The sequence below is a fragment of the Gossypium hirsutum genome, chromosome A09 (assembly GCF_007990345.1).
Source record: "Gossypium hirsutum isolate 1008001.06 chromosome A09, Gossypium_hirsutum_v2.1, whole genome shotgun sequence".
Lineage (NCBI taxonomy): Eukaryota > Viridiplantae > Streptophyta > Magnoliopsida > Malvales > Malvaceae > Gossypium > Gossypium hirsutum.
This window is the reverse complement of record NC_053432.1, coordinates 21,303,944-21,321,120: the sequence shown is the minus strand read 5'-3', so window position 1 is coordinate 21,321,120 and position 17,177 is coordinate 21,303,944.

Genomic DNA, 17,177 nt, shown 5'->3' with positions numbered 1-17,177 from the left:
CCGTCTTCAAATCGTCGGCACATCTTGGCTTCTGTAGGAACATATTCCCTGGTATACTTACTCAATCGAACAAACTCTCTTTCATATTCTGAGACTGTCATATTACCTTGCTTCAGCTCAAGAAACTCTTTACATTTCTGATCAATAAATCTTTCACTAATATATTTCTTCCGAAACTCTTCTTGAAAGAATTCCCAGGTTACCCTCTCTTTCGGTACCACTGAAATCAAAGTCTTCTACCAATTATAGGCTGAATCTCTCAACAAAGATGTAGCACATTTCAAACATTCTTCAGGTGTACAAGATAATTCATCAAATACCCGGATAGAATTTTCAAGCCAAAACTCTGCTTTCTCTACATCATCATCAATATTTGCTCTAAATTCTTCAGCCCCTTGTTTATGAATTCTATCAACGGGGGTTCTGTGAAATTTTATCATATCCACTCCTTGAGGCATTGGAGGCATAGGTTGAGGAATTGGGGGAGGTGGGGGAGGTCGTACATTTAGGTTCGTACGAACGAACTCAGTGTACCATGGACTCATCATTTGGAGAAAGGCTTCCCGATCCCTTTCTCCTCCTCCCTGACCAACAGTAGGAGGTGGGTTTTCAGTCGGCGCTGCCCCTTCAGCCGGAGCTGGCGCATTACTCTCTACTTGTAGCACCCCGTACCCGAGTCCGTCGCCGGAGTCGGACACGAGGGGTTTGCAGACTTAAATCACTTCTTTGCACAATCCATTTTAAATTTTCCAGGCAAGCTGGCTAACTGCGTCACTGTCACCTTAAAAATCATATCTTGAGTTTCACAACTCGAAAATCAGTTTCGTGATTTTTCCCTGAAACTATACTCATATATGCATCTAAAAATTGTTTTCTAGAATTTTTGGTAGGGGCCAATTAGTACAGTTTATTAGTCAAAGTCTCCCATGTTACAAGGATCGACTACACTGACCTTTGCGCATTACGACTTGGATATCTCCCTGTACAGGGCTTCAATACTGATGACGTTTGTTTCTATAGAAACTAGACTCAAAAAGGATTCTATGCATATATGGCATGACTTCTAATTATCTCTGGTTAATTTATAATGAATTTCCAAAGTCGGAACAGGGAATCCAGAAACCGTTCTGGCCCTGTCTCACGAAAACCTGAATATCTCTTAACATACTGTTCATATGATTGTTTCATTACTTTCCTATGAAAATAGATTCATCAAGGTTAGTTTACATAATTTATTCACTATTTAATTTCATTCCTACTATTTTTAGTGATTTTCCAAATATACATCACTGCTGCTGTCAGCATCTGCCTTTAAGGTAGACTTTACCTATTTCATAGTTTCCATGATTCAACTAGCCCTTTTAGCATAAATAGCACAAATTATGATAGTGATTAACCATTCCCATGGCCAATCCTTGTTAAGCATATCCACACCTCTCAATAACCATATCCATACCAAATGATTATAACATTATGCTCAAACATATATAAGCCATTTTCGCATGGCTATCCAAAATTATACAAATCCAAAGGGTCCATGACCCACAACAAAAAGGGTAGTCCTATACATGCCATTTCAAAGTTCAACCAAAAGTGTACAAAAGGGGCTTTGATAGTGTGGGCGACTTCAACTTCAAAATCCCGAGTCCGATAGCTGAAGAACCAAAATCTATAAAACAGAGAATCAAAGAAACGGAGTAAGCATTAAATGCTTAGTAAGTTTTGAGCAAAGAATTTAGACATAACCAAAGTATAGCATTCATGTAGCTAAACAGATAATTTCATATGCACAAATTTTCAATATCATACTTACTTCACATTACCAACCCTTATATTCATACACAAAGATCAACTTAGCCAAAGGCCGGTAGCTCATTTATCAACTGAGCGAATACTTATTTGTAAGGGCTCAACTAATTCAAAGCACTACGAAACATAACTCAATGTTGGGATGTTACAAGCGTATTAATTGAAATTTTTACAGCAAGATCGTTCATTCCCGAATCACGTACCTTCGGAATTTAACCGGATATAGGCCTTCAGGACATAGCCCGGTTATAGTAACTCGCACAAATGCCTTCGGGACATAGCCCGGTTATAGTAACTCGCACAAATGCCTTTGGGACTTAACCCGGATTTAGTAACTCGCACCAATGCCTTCGGGCTTAGCCCGAAATTAGTAACTCGCACCAATGCCTTCGGGCTTAGCCCGGAATTAGTAACTCGCACCAATGCCTTCGGATCTTAGTCCGGATATGGTCACTTAGCACAAAGCCTTCGGGACTTAGCCCGGACATCATTCGAATAACCATGCACATTTAACAATAAATCATGACACATTCGTATTTCATTTTCATTAGCAAAACTCAAACACAAGACACTTATCACTCTTGCAATTTCGGCTCAATAGCCACACACAAAGAGCATGATTTTGATTCGCTTAAAATATGATCTGATCAAATCATAATCTAAGTTCCATTACTTGAAAACTTACCTCGGATGTTGTCGAACGATTTCGATGGCTATTCGACCACTTTTTCCTTCCCTTTATCGGATTTAGTTCCCCTTTGCTCTTGAGCTTAATTTAACAAATAAATTGATTTAATCATTTGAGCATCGAAAAGAGGAACTCAAGGTACTTAGCCCATATATAATTCATTAGACATCAAAGTCACATATGTACGGAATCATGAATCAAACTCAACACATTAGTTAGTATTCTCCTTAGCCGAATTTTCTAAGTCAAGATAAATCCTTCAATATGCTTACCTATGGCCGAACAAACACATCAACCTATGTACTCATTCATGTGGCCGAATATGCATGTTTATGTTGAGGCCAATTATATACTTAATAACACACACAAATGGCATACATTTTACTAACTAATGCATTACATATTATAACTCAATACGCATCCATCATTTACTCCATAACCGAAACACCATCATATGAAAATATATACCTTGAGATATTATATATGTCATGCAATACATCATGTGCAAACATATATATATATGTGTGTAAGAGCCGAATCACAAGGTTGATTATAACCAAACATAAACATAAATCCAAAACACAAATCTTACCTACCATGCAATAAGCATAAATCATACTTATGGATATACCATGGCCGAATACATCACAACACCTTACCATTTCAATTTTGATCATGGTTAAATAAAGAACTTAATGTCTCACTCAAAAATGCTAAAAAGAAAATCCAAGAGTTAATCAATCCACCATCACATGTATCATTAACAAGCTTCACATTTAGCATGCAATGACATTAACACAAAATCCACCTTGGCCGAATATCATCCCCATGACATAGCAAAGATTTGAACCATGGCTAATTAGAACTCAAGCTAGCAACTAAAAACATGCATGAATCTCATGGCACAACATCAACATACCTTAATCTAGATACAAGTATGGCCGAACCTCCTCCTAATCCTCTTCCAAACCAAACATGAAGCAAGAACTCCTTCCTTCTTCCTTAGAATTTTCGGCCAAGGATGAACCAAAGGATGAACACTTTTTTTTTGTTTTCTTTTCTTCCACTCACGGCAATAGGGGGAGACAATCACACACATTCTTTCCTTTTTTTTTATTACCCATACTCCTTATTTTATTTTTCCTAACATACATCACTAACATAACATGTTTGTGACATGTTTCCACTCATAGCATGGCCGGCCACTAAGCTTAAATTTGGGTAAATTGACATGCAAACCCATCATTTTCACAACATGCATTAATAGGCCATTTCACATTTGCCTAGCACATTTCTAAATTTTCTCACATAAGTCCTATTTGATAAAATTCACTTACAATTGACAAAATTCAAACATGAAATTTTCACACATGCATATATACATATAATAAGCATCAAATATGACAGCTAATTATTTTTATGACTCGGTTTTGTGGCCCCGAAACCACTTCCCGACTAGGGTCACTTTAGGGCTGTCACATTACTTCATCAGCCACAGCTGGATCGGGATCCATTTACTATATAAAAAATTATTTAAAAAGGTCAGAAGTCGTCACACTATCACAATTCATACATATGGCATGTATAGCAAAATCCGTACATACAACACGTAGTCCGAGAACCGACTAAACCTGCTCTGATACCACCAAATGTAATGCCCCCACGCCCGAGACCATCACCGGAGTCGAGCTTGAGGGGTTACCAAATATAATTTATCAATTTAAGAACTTCAAATCATTTGTTTCTACATTCACAGCTTTCTAGCTACTCGCGTCACAGTTACAAGAAAAATCATATCTTGAGTTATGAAACTCAAAATCAAGATCCGTAAATTTTCCCTAAATCTAGACTCATATATCTATTTACTAATTGTTTTCTAGAATTTTTGGTTGGGCCAATTAGTACAGTTTATTAGTTAAAGTCTCCCCTGTTTCAGGGTTCGACTGCTCTGACATATGTGTATTACGAATCAGATATCTCTCTATACAGAATTTCAATGACCACAAGATTTGTTTTTCTTAAAACTATACTCAATAAGGAATCTGTACATATAAATAAAAACTTATAATTATTTTTTAAAATTTATTATGAATTTTTAAAGTCAGAACAGGGGATCCAGAAATCACTCTAGCCCTATTTCACAAAAGTTTAAATATCTCATAAAATATAATTTATATGCCTGTTTTGTTCAATCCACATGAAAATAGACTTATTAAGCTTAAATTTCATAACTTACTCATTATTTAGTTCCATTTATACTATTTTTAGTGATTTTTCAAGTTCATGTCATTGCTGCAGCAATATTCTGTTTTAAGGCAAGTTTCATCTTTCCATGAATTTTTTATGAACTAGATAACCTATTAAACTTCCATAATATCAAACATGATCTAAATTAGCCATCACCATGACTTATCAATATCAAACATTTTCTCAACCAAACATGGCCATATCATAAAATTATTTACTCAAAATAGGTATATTTCTATACATGCCATACTTAAGTAGTTGTACAAGCCATTTACCAAGATAAAAGTCCTTTGGATAGTGTGATCGAACCTTCGACCCGTCCCGATTCCCGAGCTGGCTTGTTCAAAACTACAGTAAATAAAGAGGAGGGAGTAAGCATAAATGCTTAGTAAGTTCATATGTAAATAACAAGTAACATAACAATACAAATATACCAAACAACTTTAGCATGGTATCACCAAAACATATATCACATTTCTAAACATCATTCCTCATCTTACCACCTTATCATTGTTGTATCTATTTTCAACCCGAGGGTTAAGAACATACCTGTCCAAAGTGTCCATTTCACAACACTTACCAAAACGTCACTTGCATCTTAAGTGTTCTTCCATTTCACTAGAAATTTCACCCGTTGAACACATTGGAATACAACTCGGATACACGGATAATTTGCACATAAGTGCCTCATATGTAATCAAGAAATCATGTAACCCGCCCCTAAGTGAACTCGGACTCAACTCAACGATCTCGGGCGTTCGCATCCATAAGTGAACTCGGACTCAACTCAATGAGCTCGGATGCCTAGTTACATCTCACGAACTCGGACTCAACTCAACGAGTTTGGACATTCGCATCCATAGGTGAACTCGGACTCAACTCAACGAGTTCGGATGCTCAACCATCCTAGTGACATGTCACTTGTATCCTAATCTATTCCTAAGGTTCAAACGGGCGTTTTCCTCGATCACACATCTTTGCCGTCTTCCACGGAATATCGAAATCGGTACTTCGGTGATAGTTCATACTCATCAAGTAATTCACATAATTACATATTATTCAACAATAACCACAAAGCATAATATTTCATGATAATAATCAGCATCATATCATATAAACAACATTAAATTGCTTAAAATGACAATTATGTTACTACATTTACACATGAACTTACCTTGGTACCAAAATATAAAGATTTTGCAATTTAGTCCACAATCTTTTTTTTCCTCGTTCGCGACTTGAATCTCGTTTCTCTTGATCTATAATGCCAAATTAATCTTATTTAATACATGCATTCATCAAAATAGCATTTAATACGAACTTTGGAAAAATTACACTTTTGCCCCTAAACTTTTGCATAATTACACTTTTACCCCTAGGCTCGGGAATTAAACTTTATTCCTTATTCTTATGTTTTATAACATGCTGATCACTTTTCCCTTCTATGGCAACATCAAATTCTCTCTCTAACATATACTTGTGACTATTAGGTATTTTTGCCGATTAAGCCCTTTTACTCGTTTTCACTCAAAACCGAGTAGCACAAGTTGTCTAACATAATTTAAAACCTCATATTCTATCATAAAACATCAAAATACACAAATTTCACCTATGGGTATTTTTCCAAATATAAACCCTAGGTTGAATTATTGCTAACATAAGCTTAATCGAGCTACCGGGATTCCAAAAACGTAAAGAACATTAAAAACGGGGCTTGGAATCACTTGCTATGGAGCTTGGAAGCTTGAAACAAACCCTAGCTATGGAGAACCCTTGAAATTTCGGCCTAATGAAGAAGATGGACAAAAATTGGCTTTTAATTTTGTTTTTAATTCATTTTAATAACTAAATGACCAAAATACCCTTACTAGTAAACTTTCCAAAAATTCCTTCCATGTCCTAATTTTTTCCATGAACTTAAAATTGGTCAAATTGATATTTAAGACCTCCTCATTAATATTCCAAAACAATTTCATACTAAAAACTTCTAGAATGCAAGTTTTGCAACTTATTCGATTTAGTCCCTACTTTCAATTTAAGCACTTTAGGCATAAAATTTCATCACAAAATTTTCACACAATCATGCAATCATATCATAATCATCAAAATAATTATAAAATAATTATTTCTATCTCGAATTTGTGGTCATGAAACCACTATTCCGATTAAGCCCTAATTCAGGATATTACACGCTTGTGTGGCCCTTTTAGCCCAAATCGAGCCACAGATATGAGATTCACCTAGCCTTGTTCAATATTTACTACACAATCAAACAACTTATCCGATTGGGCCCGTAGGCCCATTGGGCCCACATAGCCCCTTTCGGCCCGAAGTGGCCATCCTACCTCTAGAGTAGTGAGAAATACACACCTGATTGGAGACTAGAGTTAATCCACGCTATGAGCACTCTTAGCCGACGCCCAACCCAAACGAGCACGCCATAAAGCAAAAGGGATCAGCCAAGAAAGGTACCTTTACTCTCCTCATGGTTCCCTCTATTTAAAGCCAGCTTCGCATCCACTCTTATGTTAGCTTCCCGATGTGGGATCCCTCCATCATCAGAGTTTAAATTCAACACCAACTCTTGCCGCCCCCTATTAGCAAAATAAATGCTCTTTGCTTGCCATGGGATTCGAACCCATGCCTCCCCCCAAATGCTCCACACGCTACTTGCCACTAAGCCACAAGGCTTTTTGTGTCACAATTTCTCCAACAATATTCTTAAGGCCTACCTACTACACCCAGGGTTTGATTCACCTTAAACCAAATTTTTTGCTAGAGTCCAGGTTTGAACCGAGGACTTCTCCAACACTTCTCAGCACACTTAACCACTAAAACAAGCCTTCATTAACGAAATTTACATGCACAAGAGAATATAATAAGCTGCCTTTAACCGCTCCCATGCTCAAGGCCCAAAACTTCTAGGCCCAAATTCAGGGTGTTACAGAACATACCTTAATGCCCAACACAAGATGGCCAAATGCCTTAGGTGTTCTTTCTTCAATTTCTTGTTTAGTTTCGGCAAAAAGGGGAGAAGAATGAGAAACTTTGTTTTTATCACCCTTTTTCTATTATTAATTCATGGTTTTCTAATATAAAACTATTTAATATTATTTCACTAATATAAAATACACAAAATGCCACGTTTTTCATCATCGTTATCGTCCACTATAATCATAGTGGTCCAATTTACATGCAAGTCCTCTATGATGCTATCCATATACAATTTGGCCACTTCAACTTTTACGTATCACATTTTTATGGTTTCTCAACTAAGTCCTTTCAAGTAAAATTCCCATTCATAAGACTAAATTAAAACATCAAATTTTCACACATGCACTATCACACATAGAAGTTATGCAAATAAAATTTTAAATAAATTTTATGTCGATTTTTTGGTCCCGAAACCACATTCCGACTAGGGTCAAATTAGGGTTGTCACAAGTCTCCCCCACTTTAAAATTTTCATCCTCAAAAATCTTACTAGTGAATAAATTCGGATAACGTTCTTTCATAGAGTCTTCGAGCTCCCAAGTAGCCTCTTCTACTCCATGTTTGACCCATAATACTTTTACTAAAGAAATCTTCTTATTCCGTAATTCTTTCACTTCTTGAGCTAAGATACGTATCAGTTCTTTTTCATAGCTCAAATCCGATTGAATCTCAACTTCAGATAAACCAACCACATGTGAAGGATTCGATCTATACCGTCTAAGCATCGATACATGGAATAGATTATGAATCTTTGTGAGTTCAGGTGGCAGAACCAATCTATAAGCAACCGACCCTATTTGTTCTGCTATTTCGTACGGTCCAATAAATCTTGGGCTCAATTTGCCCTTACGACCAAATCGAAGTAACTTTTTCCAGGGTGAGACTTTCAAAAATACTTTATCACGAATTTGATACTCAATATCTTTACGTTTCAAATCTGCATATGATTTCTGACGATCCGATGCTGCCTTCAAACTATCATTAATCACTTTCACTTTTTCTTCAGCTTCTCTGATCAAATCAACCCCGTATATCTTATTTTCACTGATTTCGGTCCAATACAATAGTGTCCAGCATTTGCGACCGTATAAAGCCTCGTATGGTGCCATCTTGATACTTGATTGGAAGCTATTGTTGTATGCGAATTCAATCAAAGGTAAATATCGTTCCCACGAACCACTGAACTCGAGAATGCAACATCTCAACATATCTTCGAGTATCTGAATAACTCGTTCAGATTGACCATCTGTCTGGGGATGGAAAGTAGTGCTAAAATGTAGCTTAGTACCTAACGCTTCATGCAATTTTCTCCAGAATCGGGATGTAAATCTAGGGTCTCTATCAGAAACAATAGAAGTAGGTACTCCATGTAGTCGAACAATTTGAGAAACATATAATTCTGCCAATCTATCGAGTGAAAAATCTGTACGAACAGGGATAAAATGAGCAGACTTCGTCAATCTATCAACAATAACCCAGACTGAGTCTTTCTTGCTCTGTGTCAATGGTAAACCAGATACAAAGTCCATCGTTACTCGATCCCATTTCCACTCAGGTATCATGATCGGATGTAATAATCCCGAAGGCACCTGATCCTCTGCTTTCACTTGTTGACATATCAAACATTAGAAACAAAGTCGGAAATGTCTCTTTTCATACCATGCCACCAATAATGTCTTTTTAGATTGTTGTACATTTTCATGCTACCAGGATGGACCAACATTCGGCTACAATGGGCCTCACTCAAAATCATCGAAGTAAGTTCTGAATTTCTCGAAACACAAAATTGACCTCTGAATCTTAAACAATCATTGTCATCAATTTGAAACTCTGAACCCATATTAGAATCACATTGAGCTCGTTTAGCAACCAATTCTTCGTCGATTTTCTGTGCTTCATAAATTTGCCATATTAACACTGGTTCTGCTTTTAATTCCGCTACCAGCACATCATCAGCGAAAATAGACAAATGTATGTTCATTGCTTGAAGAGTAAACAAAGATTTTCGACTTAGGGCATCAGCCACCACATTTGTTGTACCAGGATGATAATCAATGACAATTTCGTAATCCTTTAATAATTCAAGCCACCTTTGTTGCCTCAGATTCAAGTCTCTCTAAGTCATTAAATATTTTAGGCTTTTGTGATCAGTATAAACATGGCATTTCTCTCCAAACAGGTAATGACGCCAAATTTTAAGAGCAAACACAATCGCAGCTAGCGCAATATCATGAGTTGGATAATTTTTCTCATGAGGCTTAAGTTGTCTCGAAGCATATGCAACAACTCTACCTTCCTGCATCAGCACACAACCCAAACCATTCAAAGAAGCATCACTATAGACTACGAACTCTTTACCAGACTCTGGCTGAACTAACACAGGAGCCTTCGTCAAAAGGGTTTTCAGCTGGTCGAAACTTGTCTGACACTTCTCTGACCACTCAAACTTGATATCTTTCTAGAGTAGTTTCGTCAACAGTGTTGCGATCATCGAGAAACCCTTAACGAATCGTCGGTAGTACCCCGCGAGTCCCAAAAAGCTTCGAACTTCAGAAACATTCCTCAGAGGTTTCCAATCAAGAATGGCTGAAATTTTGTTCGGATCAACTCTAATACCCAAAGCGGATATAGTATGTCCCAGAAAGCTGACCTCCCTTAACTAGAATTCACGTTTACTGAATTTTGCATACAACTGATTATCTCACAAAATCTTCTGTACAAGCCTTAAGTGTTCGACATGCTCGGACTCGTTGTGAGAATAAATTAGAATATCATCTATGAACACCACTACAAATCGATCTAAATACTGTCTGAATACCCGATTCATCAAATCCATGAAAATCGCAGGGGCATTAGTGAGCCCAAACGGCATCATTAAAAACTCATAGTGTCTATATCTCGTTCTGAAAGCAGTCTTAGGAACGTCAGAATCTCTAACTCGCAACTGATAATAGCTAGATCGCAAATCAATCTTCGAAAACACGGAAGCTCCTTTCAACTGGTCAAATAAGTCATCTATCCGCGGAAACGGATATTTATTCTTTATTGTCGCTTTATTAAGCTAACGATAATCAATACACATTCGCATAGTTTCGTCTTTCTTTTTCACGAACAGAACTGGAGCTCTCCAGGGTGAGAAGCTGGGTCGCGCAAAACCTCTATCAGTCAACTCTTGCAATTGAGCTTTCAATTCTTTTAACTCGGTCAGTGCCATACGATACGGAGTGATCGAAATTGGTGTCGTACCCGAAACCAATTCTATGCCGAACTCTACTTCTCTAATAGGTGGCAATCCCGGTAATTCCTCAGGAAACACTTCTAGATACTCACAAACTACAGGCACAGTCTCGAGCTTTTGTTTCGATACCTTGCTATCTAGTACATATGCAAGATAAGCTTCATAACCCTTTCTCACATATTTCTGAGCTAACACAGAAAATATCACTGCTGGTAACCCACTCAGATCACTAGACTCAATTCGAATCATTTCACCACTCGAACATCGCAAGTCTATAGTCTTTCGATTGCAATTTACCACAGCATCATGTTCGGTTAACCAGTCTATTCTGAGAATAATATCGAATTCGTCGAAGGGTAATAACATCAAATCCACCAGAAAATAGAAATCTTTAATTATCAATGAACATCTCTTGCATACTTTATCAACTAACACATACTGCCCTAAAGGGTTTGACACTCGTATCACAAATTAAGTAGACTCAACAGGTAGAGTCTTACTGGACGCTAATGTTTCATATATGTAAGAATGAGTTAAACCAGGATCAATTAAAGCAAGTACACTAGAACTATAGAGAGTGAATGTACCAATGATAACATCAGGGGAGGATGCCTCCTCTCGTGCACGGATGGCATAAGCTCTAGCGGGGGCACGAGTCTCAGATCGAACGCCATATCAGAAGTCCCTCTCTGATTACCACCCCTGCCTCCAGTATTTCTCGGTGGTCTACCTCTGGTTGTTGCACCACTCGATCTCGCACCTTGCATCTTATTTTTCTCATCAGGATCCGTGCAATCTCGAATGAAATGATCCCACGAACCACATCTATAACAGGCTCTGTTAATAGACTTACCCCAACATTCACCTACATATTGTCTTCCACACTGTGGACATTCGGGTTTTTCTTGCCGATTGTTGCCAACACTAGCAACCGAAGTAGCTCGAGAGTCCGTTGATGGTCGCTCCTTAATAGAAATTCAACAGTCGTCTTTGATCTGTTAGTATCATCTCTGAACTTCTTTGCAGCCGAAAAAGAATTTTTACCCGCCAATTTTTTACGAAAGTCCGTAGCTTCATATTCAGCTTTTTTTTTCTCCTTTCCAAGCTCTTCAGCCTTGCAAGCTCGTTCAACCAGTGTTATGAATTCCTTTATTTCTAGAATACCCACCAGCAGCTTTAAATCTTCATTCAATCCCTCTTCAAATCTTTTACACATGACAATTTCATCAGCTACACACTCCCAAGCATAACGACTGAGTCTTACAAACTCACATTCATATTCAGATACCATCAAACGGCCTTGTTTAAGCTCTAAAAATTCTTTGCATTTTTTATCAATGAATCGTTGACTAATATACTTCTTACGAAACTCCGTCTGAAAGAAGTCCCAAGTAACTCTTTCCTTTGGAACAATTGAAATTAGGGTTCTCCACCAATAGTAGGCTAAATCTCATAATAAGGATATTGCACACTTTAGACACTCATCGAGTGTGCAAGACAGCTCATCGAAAACGCGGATGGTATTATCAAGCCAAAACTCAGCCCTTTCAGCATCATCAGTAGCTGTGGCTCGAAATTTCTCGGCCCCACGCTTCCTAATCAAATCAACAGGAGGTTTACTCAGCCTCAAGGGATCAGTAGTTGCTGGTATTATAGGCACCGGAGGAGGATTATTTCAATTCAGAAATGGTTGAGCAGCCGGGTTTGTACGGGCATATTGTGCAACCCACTCATTCATCATGGTAAAGAAGGCTTGCTTAGCCCCATCATCTTGATTACTCGCAGATTGTTGAGGTTCAACAGGCACTGTCCCTTGCGCGGGAGTAGGCGCTACACTCTCAACGTCATCCACTAAGGCTCTCTCTAAAGTGGATTCCATTTACTAATCAAAACAACAATTTCAACCGTTAGAAATCATCACACTATCATATATTAGCATTATGGCATGTATAGCTAGACTCTCACGCTCTACGGTAGTCCTAGAATCGACTAAACTGTAGCTCTAATACCAATAAAAATGTCACACCCTAATACCCGTGTCCAATATTAATTTAAGTAATTACAACAATAATAGCACGTTTCCATGAGTAACTTCTATAGTATGAACATACTAAAACAAGGGTAAAAATGTAAGGGGATTTTTCTCCTCTTGATCGAATATACATACATAATGTATCTCAAATGCTTAACATGTTAGTTCAAGCATAACATAATCACACTCATCACAATATGGATTCATATGTCAAGTTGATTTACTTCAAGATTTATAATAAAACCATTATCACATCCATACATAGAACTTTAGCCATATTCACATGGCCTTATATATATATACAATACTATCAAAATAGCAACCTCCCAAAATATTATTCTATACATGCCATAATGTCTATTTGAGTTTTAAACAAAAAATATCAAAAAAGGTTGTCAAAAGATGTGATGACTTCGTAACGAATCCAAGCTTTCCTCGACAAGATGATCTATACAAAACCAATAAACACACCAAGTGAGTTATTAACTCAATAAGTCCTAAGAAATTTGTTTTTTAAAAAGAATGTAATGATCCAATTAACAAATAAAGCACAAACCAAGCCGCTCCATCTATAAATCAATCTCCAATCCATTTAAATTCATTTACCATTAATTTATATCTTCGGTTAATTATATACTAATTGAGCCGATTACCTTTCTCTTCTTTCTCTCTTCCCGAGCATTATCTATTAATATACAGATATAAATCAAGTCCCATGTCTAATATCCATGCACATTTCATTACACCCAATTTAAAGTTTTAAACTTTTTCATTTGCACAAACAATTCTTTACGATCGATATCGCACACTTAGTGTTCGATTTAAAGGTCCGCACACATAGTGCTCTTACTCATTTGCACACATAGTGCTGTTTTTCCTCACACACATAGTGCTATATAATCTCGCACACATAGTGCCATGTAGTTTTTGCACACATAGTGCCACATAACAACGCACACATAGTGCTGAAATTTCTTATTTATAGCTACCACTATGTCGTAGATAGGTTGATAAATCTCACATTCGATTTTCACAAATTCATACATACCATGATTTCTTATCCAACCTATTTTATGTGCAATATTAACCGTAACTTAAATTACTTAGGAATTTACCTTTTTAGTCGGATGAACAACTCCGATCAGCTACTCAACCGCTTTCACCTTTCCTTTGGCCGAACTTGGCTCCATTTGATTTTGAGCTCCAACTAAGCAAATAAAATAATTCAATTATCGAAGCCCCAATTTATATTCATTCCTCATAGACACACACACATATTCAGTATTCCATCTAATATTAACCAAGCCATAACAATTTAAAGTTTAACCCTTAAACTTAATGCACATCCAAACATACTTCTCATCAATTCCATTTATTCGCTACGTATACAAGATAATTTCTGCAATTCACATTTCTAAACTATTTTGATCAAATTCTCCATAGCACATAAACTAACATATGTACATATCTCATTCAAAGCATCCACACCAAATTATTATCCAATCAACCATAGCTGAAAACCTATCATACAAATTAAAACCCTTGTTCAAATTATTATTCATTATAATACTATGGCCGAATCCCTTAATTAGCTAACATAGCCTCTTGTATTCAATCTAATCACGTATATACAACCTAAATCCCTCTTTTAACACAAAATTCACTATCTTGGAACTCATTTTCTAACTAATTTAACTTACTCCCAAGCTGAATGCTATTTGAGCATTAAGCTCATGTTCTTTTCATTGTTAAGCAATTATTATAACTCAACTAACATCCATTTTCAATTTGAAACATCAACATTCAAAATTAAACACGAAAATTCATAGCCGAATATATATACTTTGTCCCAAACTCATAAATTCATCCATTCTAAGCTCAATTTGCCAATTAAACAAGTACTACTAATATTAAGCATTATTTCACAATTTATCTTAAATTGCCGAATGGACTCATGCTCCTAATTCATATACTTAACTTTTAATTTCAATATTTAGCAAACTCAAACATTATCTTTCACCCATTACTAATTCAAAACATTAAAATATTCAAGATCCAAACATAGTAGCCAAAACCGAATATCATAAGCTAATGACTTCACCTTAAACTAACTTATTAAGCCTTTAAATCAACTTCTAGCCATCTGACATTTAAAATTATCCATCATCTAATCTTCATGCTTACATGCCATAACTGTATGGTTCTTATCACACTTGGACCACAAAATGCATAAATTTCACAAATTCAAATTACTATCATAAGCTCAATTTCGGCTAACACTCAATTAAATACTTACAATTTAGCACTAATTTAGGATTTCAACATAGCTAATTGTAATTAAACAATTAAGCCACAAATATTAAATTTTATCAAACTCAACCAATTCAAGAATTAACAAGATCAAACCTTATCCTTCTACCATATCTATTTCAAAACATTAACACATTATCCATAAAGTAGAAAACTTCCATGGCCGAATATACATGACAACACCAAACTTAAAATTTACACATGGGCTAAGTAAAAGACTTAGCAACTATCTCAAATTCACTAAAATTTTAAAAGCAAACTCATGGAACATACCTTAATTCCCAACACAAGATGGCCGAATGCCTTAGGTGTTCTTTCTTCAATTTCTTGTTTAGTTTCGGCAAAAAGGGGAGAAGAATGGTAAACTTTATTTTTATCACCCTTTTTCTATTATTAATTCATGGTTTTCTAATATAAAACTATTTAATATTTTTTCACTAATATAAAATACACAAAATGCCACATTTTTCATTATCATTATCGTCCACTATAATCATAGTGGTCCAATTTACATGCAAGTCCTCTATGATGTTATCCATATACAATTTGGCCACTTCAACTTTTACCTATCACATTTTTATGGTTTCTCAACTAAGTCCTTTCAAGTAAAATTCCCATTCATAAGACTAAATTAAAACATCAAATTTTCACACATGCATTATCACACATAGAAGTTATGCAAATAAAGTTTTAAATAAATTTTATGACTCAGTTTTGTGGTCCCGAAACCACATTTTGACTAGGGTCAAATTAGGGTTGTCACAAGAAAAGACCTATATCGTGGTTCTTATTCATCAGGGAATTCGAAATGAGATCAAACAAATTTTGATTTTGAAGCCTATTATGATGGCAAACAAGAAAGCACAAGTCATTCTTTGTATACGCCAAGGTATTCGTCCACCAAGAATCAAATTCGAAAAGGTGATCGTTTTTTGTATGTGAGCCATTCCGTTCATACCCAACGAGAGTCTCTCCGTTTTGATTCATTTGTATCATCTTCATTTTGTAATGAACAAAAGAGACAAAAAGAAGTAAAAATAAAAGAGAGGTAAGAAAAGCTACTACGAGAAAATGAGCTACTATGGAGTGAAATTGAGAGGAGAAAAATGAAAGAAAAAGAAATTGAAAAAGAACGAGAAAGCGAAAAAGAAAAAGAGAGTGAAAGAAAGGAAAAATAAATTGAAAAAGGAAAAGATTTTGAGCAAGAAAAGACAATTGAAAAAGAGAAAGAGACTGATGAAAGAAAAGATGATGAACAAGAATCGAGTGTAGTTTAAAAAGAAAATGAAAGGAAGAATGAAAGTGAGTTTTCGATAAAAAAGAGATGAGTGAAAAAGAAGCGAGTGCACAAAAGAAAGTGAGGAATGTTTCTACTAACCTATATTTGAGTTGTCCCCATATTGTATTTTCTTCTTTTCAGGTCTCTAAAGAATCATTCGACAAGTTCCAACTTCAATACCTTTCTAATGCGAGACGATTCTGAATGATCGAAAAAGGTAGGTTGAAGGTGAAATCCAACCACAAGTGTTTGAAGGTAAGCAAGGTGAGGAATTTTTAGTAATCGAGTCATGGCCATCGGGTTTGAAAGTTGACGATAAAATTTCCAGTGACTTAGCTTTTAAAAGATCTCCTTATTTTGATCTGGTTAATTGTTATTCCTTGTTTGTGGTTGATAAATTTGTTCTAAGTGGAAACATGATGAGTTGTTCTCATGATTTGTTTTGTGATGAAAAATCTGTTGATGTTGCTCGATTAAATCGAAAAATACAAATTACGATCTTGTGTGATAACGAGTTTTCACATAAAATGCTTAATCTATTTGATTGCAATGATAATGTGAAATCTCTAAATTCTTATGC